This window comes from Heloderma suspectum, chromosome 1 (assembly GCF_057233095.1).
Source record: "Heloderma suspectum isolate Gila_16-S chromosome 1, 16-S_ref, whole genome shotgun sequence".
NCBI lineage: Eukaryota > Metazoa > Chordata > Lepidosauria > Squamata > Helodermatidae > Heloderma > Heloderma suspectum.
The window spans coordinates 404775849-404794876 of NC_139458.1; the positions used below are offsets into that span (position 1 = coordinate 404775849).

General features: G+C 43.5%; 1 protein-coding gene across 3 annotated transcripts in view; it reads right to left on the reverse strand.

Annotated features, from left to right (window-relative positions):
• Positions 1-19028, reverse strand: part of TRERF1 (transcriptional regulating factor 1) — a 96246-nt gene that overhangs the window by 48432 nt on the left and 28786 nt on the right. The window contains exon 1 of one of the 3 annotated variants that reach the window (XM_084828897.1): positions 4792-7120. The exons of the other annotated variants lie outside the window; for them this stretch is intronic. The gene's annotated coding sequence lies outside the window, so the exon portion shown is untranslated. Of the gene's footprint in view, positions 1-4791; positions 7121-19028 lie in introns of those variants that run through there. 3 annotated transcript variants of the gene reach the window in all.

The following is a 19028-nucleotide window of genomic DNA, read 5'->3' on the forward strand; positions in this document are numbered from 1 at the left end:
CTCTTCCCTAGGGAGGCTTTGCTGGCACTTAGTTTGTTGACTGTTCAGTGACAGGCAAAGAGTATTTCCCCAGGCTTTTATATCTGGTACCAATAGGATTTTTTTTTAAAGCCCCATTGTTGCACACACAGAGTCTGGCGAGGGGGGTGATTAACAGTAAAATCAGGGATGGGGAAGGATTAGAAATCCCCTCAGAAAAGACAGAAAAGACATAGTTGCTAGCTACATTTTTAAGATAACCTATAGTTTGACCCTTAGGCCCAGATTTGGGAGGCATAACCACTTCTAGACTTAATGTTCTATCTTTCCACCCTCTAGTTTAAAACTCACCCTGCCCTTCCATCCACACTTTTTTCTTGCAGGGACGGAGAGATGGAGGAAGCCAGAATGCATGTGTACTAGGCCTCAGTCAGCCTCAGGTGATTTACTAAAATCTCCCCCACTACTCCTTTTTTTCTCCAGTATGACCCACCAATCCAAAATTGGTGCCAAACCCAAATACCAAGTTTCTGTCATGAAGTTTCTTTCGGGGTGGGGTGGAACAGGAAGAGAAATTTAATGGTAGAAGTATTTATTTCCTTCCCTTTCAGGGGCCTTAGACTACTTTCAAGCTGGTCCTGAAACCACAGTTGCCTCTGAACATAGACAGCACGAAAATTGTAACACCACACAAACTCAAACAGATATTTTCTTGACTACGGAAGGCTCACTGAGATAACCTTGAGAATGTTTGATTAAAAACAGTTACAACACTAAAAATGTGATTATGCTGATGGATGGAGGAAAGGGGGAGGAGAGAAGAGACAGTTTTTAATATCTTCTCCACTTATTAAGTTCTGGAGAAAATATGGCTCATCCACTCAAGAGGACCATTATGAAAACCAAAATAAGAGGGGGGGGGGTTTCCCCAAAGGGGAAAATAATGCACAGTCTCTGTAATGAAGTAATGAGTGCCAGGTTTTTGTTTTTAATAAACACCACCATTACTGTAAAACAGGAGGACTATATTAATTTTTAACTAATTGCATTTATTCAATTTAGTGCAAAAGAGAAACTTCCTTGCGGCCATAATTATTCCCAGAGAAATTAAGCAATTCTCTTCTGCAAATGTCTATTATGTTTTAGCTAAGTTGCTTTATTAATTTTTTTCCAAAATACTTCAAATAATTCTCATTGCTGAGAGTGATGCATTCAGAGTGATAAATCTGGGGCAGTATTTCAAAATGCTGCATATAACATGTCTGGAGTGGAGCAAGTGGACGGAAGAACATAGGAAGCTATCTTAGGCCAAGTCAGACGACTGGTGATCCATCTAGCCTAGTATTGTTTATAATGGGGGTAGGGAACCTGAGGCAAAGGGGCCAAATTTTACCCTCTGGGTTTCCGCAGATGGCCATGTTCCCTTTCCCCAACCACTGATCATTTGGTCATTTCCTGGCTTTTGTGCAGTATTTTTCCCAAAGGCTGAAATGCCTCTGCTAAGGCTTAGTTACTGGCAGTAAGAGTTTTAAGCTACAATATGCTGGCATTATTTGTATTTCTGGCCTTGCTGCTTTGCCTTTAGCCCTGCTGCTTTGGCTTTCAGCTCTACCCACCACTGGAATGCAGTCCCTGAGATCTTCTCTGAAATCAAATTCAATCCCTGGGTTGAAAGAGGTTCCTGGTCTACACTGACTGGCAGTGGTTCAGATAGCGGGCAAGTTTAGTCTGTGCTCCAGTGATGTCCCTGAAAGTAGCTATTTATTTTCTCTCATATACATGAGTAAATGGCACTCATTCCTATGAGCAACATTATGTGGTCCATTTGGCAAGTGGCACTGTGCAGGCAAAACATGCCCATCATCCCGATATTGGGCAGGCTGGTCCTTATTGACCATGATGCTGCAATGGGGTGCAATAACATATTGCATCCCCTTGGGAGGCCTTTCAGTAGGAACATAAGATGCTGCCTTATACCGAGTCAGAACACTGATTTATCTAGCTCCATATTGTCTACACCAGCCTACCCCAACCTGGTGCCTTCCAGATGTTGCAGGCCTCAATTGCTCTCAACTCCTAACAGCCCTAGCCAGCACAGCCATTAGTCAGGAATTCTGGGAGTTGTAGACCAAAACATTAGGAGGGCTCCAGATTGGGGAAGGCTGATCTACACTGCCTGGCAACTAATCTCCAGAGTTTCAAGCAGGGGTCCTATGTAGATCAGCGATAGAGCACATGCCTTGCATGCAGAAGGTCCCAGGTTGAATGCCCCAAGTTGGGGAAGGCTGCCTTAATATATCAACCACTATTTGTAATTCATTATTGTTCAGCAACATCAAGGATGGTGGTATACAACTCTATCAAGCAGATATTCTCTGTAATATCACGGAATTGACCTTGGGACAAGGGAAAATTGAAAACAAAACCTTGATTTGTTTAACACAGATGTCTAGACTAGTTTAAACATCACTAAGAAACATTTGCTATGCCATAAACACAGGCCAATGTTGTTTTATATATTTTAAAGTTTCTTCAATTAATAGAAAGCCTCTTTTCCTAACTTTAAAAAGCATCATGCTAAATCTAACTGTAAACCTTTGAGATTTAAGCACACCTAATTTGTACAAATGTTTCTAGATATTATCACAGTTGGAGAGATTGGACAGCATGCTGGCACATTCACAACAACCCAGGGTTGTTGTTTTTTTTAAAAAAGCCTAGGTTGTTATGATGTGCAAACTGGGCCTATACACTGAAAACAGTGTACTATAGTCAACTTGGATGCCATAATTTAAACCAATTAAAGTTTCTGAACTGTCTTCAAGGACAGTCCTTTTCATAACTCACTGCAATCACTGAACTTGGATTTTACCTTGGCTTTCAAAATCGTTATTGCAGCTTTTAAGGTTGCTTTTAGTATTTTACTTGATTGTTCTATCTTATGAATTTTTGTGTAAACTATCTTCGTTGGCTTCAGAAAGGCAGTATAGAAATACCACAAATATATACATACATACATACATACAGGAGTGTAGGTAACTGTAGCAAGACTATCTCTGTATAGGAGGGCTGCGGCTGGTGTACTACCCCAAACTGGTGAATGGCACTTCGTGTCACAGATGCTACTGGAGCATCCACAGTTAGGTCTGGATCAAACAGCACCCCCAATCTGCAAGCCAACTTGCACTGCAACTCATCAAGAGGTTCAACTCTAATGGATTAAGGGTTTTTTAAAATCATGTTACGTGTATTAATCAGCTCACCACTGCAAGGATGTCTGTGTTATCACCCAACAAGTATTTTGTGAATGGCCACTGTTAATAAGGTAATTATCACTGTCTGTACTTTCTGCATTCTAATTCCCTCTGACCTCACTGTTTAAAATTCTACCCCAACCCTCCAATCATGTGAGTATATATGGATTTGCAACTCAGGATAACACTTCATGCGCCTGATGAGATGCGCTATAACCCACGGAAACTTTTGCCATAATAAATGTGCTAGTCTTTAAGGTACCACAAGATTCTTTGTTCTCTTTATGTATATTTTAAAGGAAATATTAGGACAAATGCAGAAGTAGTTCCTATAGCGGAACAGGATATAGCTCAGCCATGGAGTGTATAGTCTGCATGTAGAATATGCAATTTAGTTCAGAGAATCTCATATTTTAGGGCTCAGAAAGATCTCTGCTTGAAACCTTGGGGAACTGCTACCAGTCAGAGTAGATAATACCGACCCAGATGCTCCAATTGTCTGACTCAGTATCAGGCAGCTTCACAGCTTCATTCAGATTCAATATTCATGTATTTTGTGCTTGAGTATTGGAACCCAAGTCCAAAAGTCATGTAAGAAGCAGTCCCAGGAGATAACGGATAATCATATTTACAATTTGGTTACAAATGGCAAAAGGTGCATTGGGCATATGTCCTTCTTTCTTAGACTTGGAAAAATGGAAAGGCTGGGTCTTGGCAACAGGGTACCTACCGACTGTGCTCAAGAGCAGAAACAAGAGTACCACTTTGCTGCTCAGCACTCCTGACATGGTCCACACATAAAGAAATGCTCTGTTTCCCCTATTAGCCATTGGCGTGCAACAGCTTTCTCCCACCTGAGGCTCTCTAGATATGCTGAATAGAATTCCCATCTTCACCAACCAGTATAGTCATTGGCCATGCTGGCTGGGGATGATGGGAGTTGTAGTCCAATACATCTAGAGGGCGCCAGGTGGGGGGAAGGCTGGTGTACAGTTACAAGATTCATAGGAGCCAGATCACACAACCACAAGAAGCATTCTGAGCACAGCAAATGCATCTTCTTAGGAAAAAGAGGAAAATGAAGCCATAGCATTCTAAATCTTATTCTAAAGAACTGTTCTTCCTCTTTCAAAGAGGAATGAAGTGGTTTTATAAAGAATATTTTTCAGGTAATGTTTTCACTTGAAAATTTCCAGGATCTATTTTAAGAAAGTTCTGAAATCTTATGCTCATGACCATATACATGATACTTGCATAAGCAGAATATGCAGCGCAAACATCAGCCCAAACTCCCATTTTCTATCTCTTCTCACTAGGGAAGAAAGGACTGGGGCAAACAGACTGCACAGGATTGGGAGTCAGCCTCTCTTCCTCTTCCTGCCTAGTGCAATCCTAATGAGGTCTTGCTGTGGGGCAGAAGGGAAGGGAAATGCAGCTGAGCTTTCACATTTTAACAAATGAACACACACACACAGACACACACGGGCTGAGGTGCAAAGAGATAAATAAACTTAGCAAGAGTACACATATTGATTCTACAGAAAGTAGGGGTGCTTACTGAAATTACATGAGCTCTTCTTAAAGACGTGTTCTCTTTCTGTTCCCCCATTTCATCTCTCAGACAGACACACACATAAAAGCCAAAAACAAAGAGGTTCAGATGTTAACAGGAAACCAAAGAATCCCACTACAAGAGCAAGCCATGTTGAGCCTCGGACGTATGTGCTCACCCCCTTCAATTTTTAACGAACCACAGTTTCCTGTGATATCCAGAATCAGGGAATTGTTGTTTGCTTAAACTATGATTTGATAACAAACCAGGATCTGAAACCATGATTTGATCCTAGTTCTCAGTAGCCACGGTTTTGTGTGTGTGTGTGTGTGGGGGGGTTAAACAGTCCCCTGAGTTCTGATGTCATGGGGAACAGTGGTTAGTTTAAAACTGAAAGAGGAGGCTTTCTATCTCCTTTTTGTAGGCATGAAAAAAGAGAAGAGGAAAGGGAAGCATTTGAGACCAAAGCTTGCCACAGAACATTCTCATAGTAGGTAAGCATAGATTCCTGTTTCAATCTGAACAGAACCAATGTCTCGTGGCACTTCAAATTCAAAGACTAACAGATTTTCTCGAGAACATAAGCTTTTGTAAACCACAGCCCACTTCATCAGAAACTTAAAATTATCATCCTTCGTTGGAAGATATATATTATACATAGATATAAAGAAAAAGTGGTAAATAGTGGGACTAAATTGCTCCCCCCCCCCAAGGCTAACTGCTTTAGAGGGGTAGGACTGAGAGGAGGCACAGGCCAGTCAGGAAGGCCCTGCAGTCTGCATTTCACTTGTGTGTCACCAGTTCCCTAGCTATGGTATAGTGATTCAGACACTATGAATTACAAAACCCTAGTTTGAATCCCACCTGTGCCATGAACTCGCAAGCTGGCCTTTAATAAGCCAGTCTGTCATCTTCATCCTCATCCCCCCACTCCTGCCAAATCTGCAATATAGGAAATAATACTGGCTTGCCTAATGGGATTGTTGTAAGGATTATAACTAGCTAATGCACGTGAAGTGCTTTGAATAGTTGAAAGTGCTATACAAATGGTCAACATTATTACTGTACCTGGGGATTCTGATGGGATGAGGACAAATGTTGTCCATCCCCCTCTCCTCCCCCAATTCATAAAGGTGAACCCATTGTTAGAAGTGGAGGTCAAATCTGTGCTGCTCTCAAACTGTGGTGCAATACAAAACCAATGATATTAAAATCTCCACAGGAGGAGAACAGCCCTTGCAGGAGAACAGCCCTGAAAGAAAGCAAATCATCTACTTTGGATATCAGGCCGAGATTAATGCAACAAAAAATCATGTACAGAATGTAGTGGACATCAAGTTAATTTCCAATGCTTAAGCATACCCTAGAGCAGGGGTCCCCAACCCCTGGGCCGCAGATACCAGTCCGTGGCCTGTCAGGAACCGGGCCGTAGTAGGGGTGTGCAAAACCCCCTTACCTTGGGTCCACGGGGGGAGGGGAGGCGATCCATCCCTCCCCCCCGGAATCCTCGCCGGCCCTGGCCGGCCCCAGTCCACAGAGAGTCTGCGGAGCTGCCGGCCAGCTCTGGCCACTGGCAGACTTCAGGCCGCTGGGACACAAATGGCGTCCGCATAGCGGACACCATTTGCGTCCCTGTTCTTCAAGTAATAGGCTACGTATATACTACGTAATAGGCTGCAAAGAACAGGGACGCAAATGGCGTCCACTATGCGGATGCCATTTGCGTCCCAGCGGCCAGAACTCCGCCAGCAAAACCACACTCCCTCGGTCCGTGGAAAAATTGTCTTCCACGAAACTGGTCCCTGGTGCCAAAAAGGTTGGCGACTGCTGCCCTAGAGGACAGGTGCTTGAGGTGCAAGTTCACCCCACACATTTTCTATGGAAATGTCAAATCATGGCCCTCTTCAGAACAGAATAAGATAAGAATCAACATGGTCCGAGATAAAACACTTATAGCAGAAGATGTACATGCCTTGGTAAGCCATATACCAACAGTTGGGACCTGATAGATAGAATCATAGAATAGTAGGGTTGGAAGGGGCCTACAAGGCCATCGAGTCCAACCCCCTGCTCAATGCAGGAATCCAAGTCAGAGCATCCCTGACAAATGGCTGTCCAGCCTTGTCTTGAAGGCCTCCAGTGTGGGAGAGCCCACCACCTCCCCAGGTAATTGGTTCCATTGTCCTATTGCTCTTACAGTCAGGAAGTTTTTCCTGATGTTCAGCCGGAATCTGGCTTCCTGTAACTGGAGCCCATTATTCCGTGTCCTGCACTCTGGGATGATGGAGAAGAGATCCTGGCCTTCTTCTCTGTGACAACCTTTCAAGTACCTGAAGAGTGCTATCATATCTCCCCTCAGTCTTCTCTTCTCAAGGCTAAACATGCCCAGTTCTTTCAGTCTCTCTTCATAGGGCTTTGTTTCCAGTCCTCTGATCATCTTTGCTTCCCTCCTCTGAACCCTCTCCAGTTTGTCTGCATCCTTCTTAAAGTGTGGTGCCCAGAACTGGACACAGTACTCCAGATGAGGCCTAACCAGTGCTGAGTAGAGGGGAACTAGTACTTCCCGGGATTTGGAAGCTATGCTTCTATGAATGCAGCCCAAAAGAGCATTTGCCCTTTTTGCAGCCACATCACATTGTTGGCTCATATTCAGCTTGTGATCGACAACAATTCCAAGATCCTTCTCGCTTGTAGTGTGGTTGAACCACGTATCCCCCATCTTGTAACTGTGCATTTGGTTTCTTTTTCCTAGGTGCAGAACTTGGCACTGATCCCTATTAAATGTCATTCTGTTGTTTTCTGCCCAGCGCTCCAGTCTATCCAGATCACTTTGAAGTTTGTTTCTGTCTTCCAAAGTATTAGCTATCCTGCCCAATTTTGTGTCATCTGCAGATTTGATCAGCATTCCCTGCACCTCCTCCTCCAAGTCATTCATAAAAATGTTGAAGAGCACTGGGCCCAGGACTGAGCCCTGCGGTACCCCACTCGTTACCTCTCCCCAGCTTGAGAAGGTCCCATTGATAAGCACTCTTTGAGTCCAATTCTGTAGCCAACTGTGGATCCACCTGATCGTTGTTTCATCTAGCCCACTTTGAGCTAGTTTGCTCATCAGGAGATCATGGGGCACTTTGTCGAAAGCTTTGCTGAAGTCGAGGTATATGATGTCTACAGCATTCCCACGGTCTACAAGGGAGGTTACCTGATCCAAAAATGAGATCAGATTTGTCTGGCAGGTCTTGTTTTTGACAAATCCATGTTGGCTTCGAGTAATCACGGCATTGTTGTCAAGGCGCTTCCAGTTGGATTGCTTTATGATCTGCTCCAGAATTTTCCCAGGGACTGATGCCAGACTGACTGGTCTGTAGTTCCCAGGTTCCTCCTTTTTACCCTTTTTGAAGATAGGGACAATGTTAGCACTCCTCCAGTCATCTGGCACTTCCCCCGTCCTCCACGATTTCTCAAAGAGAATAGACAGCGGTTCTGAGATAGACAAGAGGAATAGTTTGCCAGAGCTGCACTTATGGCCAAACACATAATTTTGCAAAATTGGAAATCCAACACCAACCCAAGCATCAATACTTGGATTCAAGACTGCCTAGCAGTAGCAGTCCATGAAAAGATATTCTATATTAAATCACAAAAAGAGGACAAATGTCATACAATTTGGCATAGCTTCCTTGAACGATACGTGAAGTAAAAGATCTGCGCCAATAATGACTGGAATGTACTACATCACATCTATATCACCTTTCTAACTTTCTATTTCCTTTCTTATTCTTTTTTTCTTTTTCCCTTCTTTTATCTCTTTACCTCCCCCCGCCTTTGTGTCTCTCCCATAAAAATCACACTGCAACAAGTGATTTGCACTATGTGAAAACACATAACATAGAACAGTAAAACATGGAATGTGGAGGGGGTGGAATGTGGAGGAGGTAGAATGTGGAGGAGGTGGAATGTGGTTGGGTGGAGTGAGAAATTGAGAAATTTGTAGTTAAAACGTTGTTTAAAAACTGAAAAATCAGAAATAAACTATTAATAAAACGAAATGGTGTAGTGGCTGGATTAGGACTGGGGAGATCCAGGTTCAAATCCCCACTGAGTCATGAAACTCACCATGTGACCTTGTGCTAGTCACTATCCTCAGTCTAATTTACCTCACAGGGTTCTTGTGAGGATAAAATGCAAGGGGGAAACCATGTATGCCACCTTAAGCTCCTTGGAAGAAAGGCAGGATACAAATGTTATAAATAAATATGACAAATAAAGAAATACAATTGTGCCTAGTTTAATGTTTCCTATCCAAGCCAAAGGGCTCCCTGTCATTCACGGGGGAAAGTAAATATAGCCTACTCTAGAATACTCTTATTACTAAGTCATTATGTAGCACTTTTCCTACATACCCAAAACACTGGCCACAATGAATTTACTCCAAATCAGGATCAGACCTACTGAAAACATGGTAGGAAAATCAGATTGTATGCTTTCAAACATATTTGTTCATTATTTTTTGTTTTGTTCTGCCGTTATACTCTTAGAAGACAAAGGCCATTTCTAATTATGTCCCAGTTTTCGGACTTTAAAATTGCATCTCCCATAGAAACAGCTTCATTATCAGATCTGCAGGCATGCTAGCACAGAAATGGAGAAGGCCATTTAAAAACAACAATCTGACACACAATTATTAGATAAAGCCAAGAAATTTATAATGTTTTCCTGGAAAGAAGGCATACACAAGTACATACACACACAGTATTTACATTTTCCCCCATCATCTGTTCAATCCTGTCATCAGCAAATGCCTATATTACTGATATCTGAATGACTGCCTTCATCAATAAGAACCTGCCTGGATTTTAAGATCTTCAAGAGAAACTCTTCTCTAACCTGCCAACGTATCTGACAATGACACAGGAAAAGGCTTCTCAGTGGCTGCACCTTAGCTCTGGAACTTAGCTCTGGAAGCCCTTTTACACCCCAATATTTGGTTTTTATTCCATTATCATTGCTGCTAGCCACCTTGGGCACTTAATGTGGAAAGGCAAGCCACGTTTACACAATAAAGAATTTCCATACTATTAATACTTCTTAACAATTGTTAGCATAAGCGGGATGTTCAGCTCCCATCAGCAGGGCAAGTGAGGGAATTCCACTGAACTCCCCATCACTTTCTGAGGCCCAAACAGAAGCTGCAGCTTCCACCCCAGCCTTGTACTGCACCACGCTGAAACTGCTTTCTGTTGCACAGTTGTGTTTATCACATTGCTGTTATTTTGCCATTCCACCCACAGCAGCGCAGAAGGGATTCAATCTGCTCAACAGGTCTGTGAGGTGGGTTGCTCTGAGAGCGTGATACCCAAGGCAGAAAGGTTCATATCCGAGTAGAGATTTGAAGCCTGATCTCCAATACCATAGAATCATAGAATCATAGAATCATAGAATAGTAGGGTTGGAAGGGGCCTACAAGGCCATCGAGTCCAACCCCCTGCTCAATGCAGGAATCCAAGTCAGAGCATCCCCGACAAATGGCTGTCCAGCCTCGTCTTGAAGGCCTCCAGTGTGGAAGAGCCCACCACCTCCCCAGGTAATTGGTTCCATTGTCCTATTGCTCTTACAGTCAGGAAGTTTTTCCTGATGTTCAGCCGGAATCTGGCTTCCTGTAACTGGAGCCCATTACTCCGTGTCCTGCACTCTGGGATGATCAAGAAGAGATCCTGGCCTTCTTCTCTGTGACAACCTTTCAAGTACTTGAAGAGTGCTATCATATCTCCCCTCAGTCTTCTCTTCTCAAGGCTAAACATGCCCAGTTCTTTCAGTCTCTCTTCATAGGGCTTTGTTTCCAGTCCCCCGATCATCTTTGTTGCCCTCCTCTGAACCCTCTCCAGTTTGTCTGCATCCTTCTTAAAGTGTGGTGCCCAGAACTGGACACAGTACTCCAGATGAGGCCTAACCAGTGCTGAGTAGAGGGGAACTAGTACTTCCCGGGATTTGGAAGCGATGCTTCTATGAATGCAGCCCAAAAGAGCATTTGCCTTTTTTGCAGACACATCACATTGTTGGCTCATATTCAGCTTGTGATCGACAACAATTCCAAGATCCTTCTCGCTCGTAGTGTGGTTGAGCCACGTATCCCCCATCTTGTAACTGTGCATTTGGTTTCTTTTTCCTAGGTGCAGAACTTGGCATTTGTCCTTATTAAATGCCATTCTGTTGTTTTCTGCCCAGCGCTCCAGTCTATCCAGATCACTTTGAAGTTTGTTTCTGTCTTCCAAAGTATTAGCTATCCTGCCCAATTTTGTGTCATCTGCAAATTTGATCAGCATTCCCTGCACCTCCTCCTCCAAGTCATTCATAAAAATGTTGAAGAGCACTGGGCCCAGGACTGAGCCCTGCGGTACCCCACTCGTTACCTCTCCCCAGGTTGAGAAGGTCCCATTGATAAGCACTCTTTGAGTCCGATTCTGTAGCCAACTGTGGATCCACATGATCGTTGTTTCATCTAGCCCACTTCGAGCTAGTTTGCTCATCAGGATATCATGGGGCACTTTGTCGAAAGCTTTGCTGAAGTCGAGGTATATGATGTCTACAGCATTCCCACGGTCTACAAGGGAGGTTACTTGATCAAAAAATGAGATCAGATTTGTCTGGCAGGACGTGTTTTTGACAAATCCATGTTGGCTTTGAGTAACCACGGCATTGTTGTCAAGGTGCTTCCAGATGGATTCCTTTATCATCTGCTCCAAAATTTTCCCAGGGATTGATGTCAGACTGACTGGTCTGTAGTTCCCAGGTTCCTCCTTTTTACCCTTTTTGAAGATAGGGAGAACGTTAGCCCTCCTCCAGCCATCTGGCACTTCCCCCGTCCTCCATGATTTCTCAAAGAGAATAGACAGCGGTTCTGAGAGTTCTTCTGCCAGTTCCTTTATGACTCTAGGATGCAGTTCATCTGGCCCTGGAGATTTGAACTCATTCAAAGTCATCAGGTGTTCCTTGACCATATGCCTGTCGATCTCAAGCTGCAATCCTGCCCCTTCAGCCTGTACTTCGCCTTTGCCAGGGGGGTCATAGACCCTCTTTTGGGAGAAGACTGAGCCAAAGTAGGAATTGAGCACCTCTGCCTTTTCTTTGTCATCTGTTATCATTTTGCCATCCTTATTTAATAGCTGAACCACCATTTCTTTCCTCTGCCTTTTACTATGCACGTAGCTGAAGAAAGCCTTTTTGTTGTTTTAAACATCCCTTGCTAACCTCAGCTCATTCTCAGCTTTAGCCTTCCTGACGCCATCCCTGCAATTCTGTGCTATCTGCCTGTACTCTTCCTTTGTTACTTGGCCTTCTTTCCACTTCCTATATGTGTCCTTTTTTGTTTTCAGGTCATCCCTAAGCTTTTTGTGAAGCCACATTGGCTTCTTCTGTTGTCTTCCACCTTTTCTTCTTGTTGGAATTGTTTGTGATTGTGCCTTGAGAATTTCCTTTTTTAAAAGCTCCCACCCATCTTGGACTCCTTTTCTCGCTAGCATCGCTTGCCATGGGACCTTACTGATCATTGTTCTGAGTTTATGAAAATCAGCTTTCCTAAAATCCAGGGTACGCATTTGACTACACTCAGCTTTTGCTTCCCTTAGAACCAAAAACTCAAGTACAACATGGTCGCTTTCCCACAGAGTTCCTGTAACTGCTACTTTATCCACTAAGTCATCTCTGTTGGTTAGGATCAAGTCAAGGATAGCCGATCCTCTAGTTCCTTCCTCTACTTTCTGTAGGAGGAAGTTATCCGCCACACAAGTCAGGAATTTCCTGGAGGGGCCATGTTTTGCAGAATTTGTCTCCCAACAAATATCGGGGAAATTGAAGTCCCCCATTACTACTACATCATGCTTCCTTAAAACAGTGGCTATTTGCTTTTCAAAAGTTTCATCCTTGTCTTCTCCTTGATTGGGTGGCCGGTAGTAGACTCCGACCACCAGGTTCCTTTTATTCTTTGCTCCATTTATTTCAACCCAGATGCTCTCAATGGGGCTACCAAGCTCATCCTCCTGTATTTCTGTGCAGAGATATGTATTTTTCACATACAGTGCAACCCCACCTCCCTTTCTGTTCCTCCTGTTCTTTCTGAACAAGTTATATCCTTCAATTGCTGCATTCCAGTCATGAGAGTCATCCCACCAAGTCTCAGTTATACCTATCAGGTCATAATTTCCCTCTTGTATTAAGAGTTCAAGTTTGTTCTGTTTGTTTCCCATACTCTGGGCATTACTATATAGACATCGAAGACCATGTGCTTCATAGTCTGGCTTTCTTCCTACATGTGTCTGAAGACTATTATTGGGCGCTATCAGAGCTGTTCTCTCCATTGCAGTGCATGCGCCTATGTCCATTTTTACTCCCAACATTACATCTCCCTTTCCCGTAGGATTCAGTTTAAAGCCCTCCTGATGAAGTTCTTCATGCTGTGGCCAAACACATTCTTCCCAGCCTTTGTGAGGTGCAACCCATCCCTAGCCAACAGCCCATCTTCCAGGAAGTATAGCCCGTGGTCCCAGAATCCAAATCTCTCTCGTCGGCACCACCTTCGTAGCCAGTCATTCACCTGGAGTATTTTTCGTTCCCTTTCTATCCCTCTTCTAACTACTGGAAGGATGGATGAGAAAACTATCTGGGCCCCAAAGTTCTTGAGCTTCCTTCCCAAAGCTTCAAAGTCTGATGTGATCTCTTCGTAGCTCCGCTTGGCGGTATCATTTGTTCCCACATGGATGAGAAGAAAGGGATACCTGTCAGTGGGCTTTATGAGTGCAGGCAACCTTTCAGTCACGTCTCTAATCTGTCCTCCCGGGAGACAACATACCTGGCGAGTCCATGGGTCTTCGCGACATATTTGGGTCTCGATCCCACGCAGCAAGGAGTCTCCCACTACTACCACTCTTCTCTTCTTCTTCTTGTAGGCCTGGGTTTCATCGCCTCCGTTTGACTGACCTTCAGCCTCTTGCTCACTCTCATGCAGGTTCCCCTGTGATTCTTCCTCTGCAGGCTGTCCTCCAGTCTCATCTGCAAGTTCCTGGAATCGGTTCCACAGCTCCACTGCTTCCACTGGTGCAGAGTGGCGTCTAGTTCTTCTTCTCCTAACTGTCACCCTTTTCCAAGGAGTATCCTCTATTCCATTTTTCTTCACCTCAGCATTTCCCACTGCCTCATCTTGCTGTTGCTCTTCAAGCTTCTGGTCTGCCCTTTGCTGCTGTAGTTCCCCCATTCTGTCCAAGAACTCTTCGTGTTCTCTTATTCCCCGGAGGGTCGACAGTCGCCGCTCCAGTCCACTTACTTTTTCCTCCAGCAGCGTGATCAACTTGCACTTGTTGCAGGTGTAGGCCATGTTGTTCTCAGGCAAGAAAACAAACATGGCACACACCTTGCAGGTCACCACCACTGGAGAGTCTTGTCCTTCCATAGCCTCTTTTCCCTTTTGTGTCTAGCTTTGTGATTGTTCTAGACTAGCCTGTGCCTGCTCCTCTACTCAGTAGAGGTTAAAAGCAGAGTCCCACTGGTGTGGAAGTGTGTGCTACAAGTCAAATAAATGAAAAAAAGTTAGTAAAAAAAATTTAAAAAATGTTAAAAAAATGTTAGGGGCCTCCCCCTTGACCTCCCCTGCCGAACTCCCCTGGCCAACTCCTGTTTGCTCCCCCTGTTCGCTCGCTCTGCTCGCTCGCTCTCTGAGAGCTTGCCTGCTTCTGTAGTCCCTGTAGTCTGCTCTGCTCTGCTCAGCTGGGAGGCGGGAAACCCAATGCTCTTATCCCTCAACTTGCAACTTACCTAGCTGAAAGCAGCTACCAAGCTCTTATCCAAACCCAATGCTCTTATCCCTCAACTTGCAACTTACCTAGCTGAAAGCAGCTACCAAGTGCAGGACTAGAACCAATGGCTGGAAGTTGTAATGACGCAAATGTTGGCGAAATGTGAGGAGAAAATTCTTAACAGCGATGGCTGTTCGGCAGTGGAACAGACTGCCTCAGGAGGCAGTGGGTTCTCCTTTGCTGGAAGTATTTCAGCAGAGGCTAGATAGCTATCTGTCAGGGATGCAAAGGGTTGGGCTAGATAATCTCCAAGCTCCCTTCCAATTCTATGATAATAAAGCTCCTGTTTAAGTTGCCTGCTTGGGACTGCAAAAACTGAAGGACTGTTGAGCATCTGGTAGCCCATTATACATGGTTGTTATAGCCTGCTATAGACACTCTCCAGGGCCAGCTCAATCCATTTTGCTGCCCAAGGCAAAAGACAGGATGGTGCCTCTCACCATTCTATGCATGGAAGCCAACCAGACTGGCACTTGAATCTAACTTTAATGCTGGAAATGATACAATGTCCTTCACCACACTTGGAAGGCAGCAGGCTAACTTAGGAGATTCAGTACAGGCTGCATGGCACACACAGCTCTGCCCTCCAACACCTTGCTGCCACTCCATGCCCCTCAGCACTTACCGCCTGAGGACCAAACTACACATTCTGCTAATCACACATAGCAGAGAAGAGCTATGTGTGATTGGCTTACTTGAGTGTAAAGCAGATCCCAATCCGAATCAGGGCCATGCATCCTTACACTCAGTTAAGTAAGCCAATTACGCATAGCTTTGCTATGTGTGACTAGCACAATGTTTTGTTTGGCCCAGAGGCAGCTGCTTCACTCTGCCTGAAGGTAGGGCCAGCCCTGCCGCTATTATAGTAGAACCATACCAAAGTAGCTATTTTATAATCTATAATGCAAGCTACCACCTTAATAATTCTATTTAATAATTCTAAGGCCTCAGCATTGCTGTAACATGGTTTGTCGCTTCTCTATTTCCTATTCTAAAATAAAAATGATTACAGCAGTTCCTAGCTAGCTGCAGTTTCTTCAAATTAAAAGAAAAGGCTTTTGGTGGCAGTTTCCTCAGTGATGCAGTATTCTGTATTGGTAAACAGTCTGATTCCTTTTTTCCTGGTAAAATTACCCTAATGATTAAAAAAAGTAACCCCTCTTCCAGTATAGTCTTTGTTACTCAACCAGAAAAATATATTATTCACAGAGCTCTTAGTGGCCTAAATGCTTTACTATTTCTTTTTTTATCATTTCAGCTGGAAACAATCATATTGGGTAGGTTGCTCTTATTCCCAGTTTACAGATGAGAAACTGAGGCTGAAAAATAATGTTTTGCTGAAGAGGGAGCTAGAGCTATGTCACAGGACCCCTGTTCAGGATTCCTTCCCATGGATTAAATCAGACTTGCAAATAGCCACTTACCTGGACACCTGTGGCAGGTAAGAATTACCCCCAGATGTCTAGGAAAGGAAGCTTTATAAAAACTGGTTCTTCAAGGCCACAAATGACTAAACTGTTTGCAAGAGTGGGTAAAATCAAGCAGGCTCATTCTATAAACTTTCAGAATTGGGTCTAGAGATTTCATTGGCCTTTATTCACAAGTAAATGGACACAATCCATTCAAAGTTCTCCTGCTGAGAGGGTATCTCAAACTGGAGCTCTGGCATTTTACTTCCTGAGCTACCAGAAAATACATCTATTTTCTGCATTTAAAATGTATGACTGCATTTAAAATGTATTCGCAACAGATATAGATACAAATAAGTTTGCATCTATTACAAAAATGAGTAACAGCCCAGTGCCATACATGTCTACTCAGAAGTAAGCACCACTGAGTTCAATGAAACTTTCTCCCAGGTAAGCAAGTAAAGGATTTCAGCTTAAATCATCAAAACAGACACTAGTGCTCTGTTTCTACAGAAAGCCTGGTAGGGTGAATCCTAGACTTTGAGGACACCATCTCTAAGCTGTAGTTAGCCTGTCTGTGCATCCAATATAGATCACCCATCAAGCCAAACCCAGCCCACTATTACAAGTCATTTACAAACTGCCTGCCCAAGACTTTAAAAACATGGCTGGCAGGCTGTTTGGCTTGGCAGGTCATAAATTGTGAAGGCCTGATCTACTTCAGTTCTCTTACAACAGGACTGCCATATTCCAGCAAGGACCTAGTCTTTTCGGTGATCTGTCATCCCTCAGGGTAGGGACTGATATTACACTGAATTAAATAAATAAAATTACTAAGCTGTAAATGCCAAATAATAAAGGAGAAAACCTGTTTACCAGCACCATGGCAACCATAACAACATTTTGAATCTCTCGCTCTCTCACACACAAACACACACAAACAGTTTATGTTTTATGAGCTCATTATGGGTTTTTCATGCATTATGGACTATTTCAAGCCCTGAAGTGAAAAAAAGGGGGGGGGGGCTGCAGTGGCGTGACCAAAATCACAACTACACGAAACATTACAAGCAGCTGCACTCAAATGGATACATGAGACGCAAACACCCTCATAAGTAACCGCACAGCAGCCTATGGCTGCGTTAAGTATCTCGGGGTGATAAGAGTAGACTACTTTTTCAGTCTAGACATAGGGGCACTAATTTTGAATGTTGGCCCCAAATAAAAAACAACTTCCTGTAAGCAAAAAAACCCAAGCACATCAGAGAGAGAGAGAGAGAGAGAGATTCAAACCATCTTATTCCCTGCTCTGCTGATTTTCTATTTACAGAGCACTTTTCATGTAGGGGACCATTCAATAATGTGATCTCCCACCTCAGTCCGAAGTAGTACACTCCATTTCCCTCCAAGTGTTATGTCAGGGGTGCAGAACCTCAGATCCAGGGTCCAAATCTGGACCTCTGGGGGTGAGGGTTTTCTACAAGCCCAGAAACCCTTTTCCTAGCCCCAGCCCTTTCCCCCAACCACCAATCATTTAGTAGCTTCCCAGGTTTTTTTGAGTTTTCCACCCATTCTCTCCTAAGGCTTAGTTACTGGCAGTAGGAGCTTTAAGCTACAATATGCTGGCATCTTTGGTATTTTTGTCCCTCCCCTTCTGCCCCACCCATCACTGAATGTGGCCCCCAATAGCTTCTCCAAAATAGAATTTCAGCCTTGGGCTGAAAGAGATTCTGTACCCCTGTGTTAGGTGAATGGTAATCATTCACTCATCTGACAAAGTGGGCTCTGGTGCATAAAAAACACTACTACTATCTCTACTGGAGGGTAGTAGAATACAACCTTATTTATGCTGGACCACCTTCTCCTCTATGAACCTGGCCATGCATTTAAATCTTCATTTAAGACTCTGCTGTGTACCCTTGCCTTCAGAAGCAACTGAGGCGATTTTGAAGCAGGTGGCAACTAGAGCAGGGATGTTTCTGTGGTAGTGACACATCTCTGGAACATTCTCCCCAGAGATTCACTTGGTACCTTACACTTCTGTCATATATTTTCCCAGCTTTTTACCTCACTGGATTTTTCATTTATTTTTACTTTTGCTACTTTTTATGTGGTTCGCTTGTGATTGGTTTGTTTTCCTTATTTCATTTTGATTACTATTGGAATGATTTGTTTAAATGTTTATTATGCAAGTTGCCTTGGCACCTATGTGAAAAGTCCAGACAGAAATGTTTTAAATAAATACATTGGGTTAAATCCAGACATAGCCATATTTAGAATAGACTGAATGGAACTTAGTTTAGTCATACTTAACACAGACCCACTGAAATCATTGCTAAGTCTGGATCCAAGCCTTTCACACGAACACAAATATTTGAAGAGTTTCGTATACATCTAATCTGAAACTGAGCTACAAACCCACTGAGGCAAGCAATCCTATAATGTCTGAAAGCAAATTAGCTGCAGGAACACATGCATTATAAATTAGAAACTTAAATCTAATATTAGTTTTGCACACATAGGAACAATTACAAAACATACTAAATCTATGGCAAACCAACCCCTGTGAACCACTAGCAATATACTTAGAATCCTGATTTTAAAAGTTGTATTAACATGCACTGTAGCACATTTTACAATACAGAACCTTCCGCTGGCAAGCAAATGGTGGACGGTCAAAGTACACAATTTTATGACTTAATGTATCACCCTAACATCTCATTAAATAGATGTAAGTAATGGTAGTGTTCTCAAAGGTAAGTGACTACGTAGAGTCCACAGGCTACGTAGAGTCCACAGAAGGTCATCTACTGATCATCTACTGTAAAAACAAAACAAAACATTTCTAGCGATTTGCCTAGATAGACGTGAATTCATTATTTCACAACACAAAGGGGACGGGAGCACAATGTGAGGCCCACCGAGCTGAATGCAGCCCACTGGCCATGTATTCTGGTATGCCAAGTGTTTGGCAATCCCTCTGCCTTTGCAG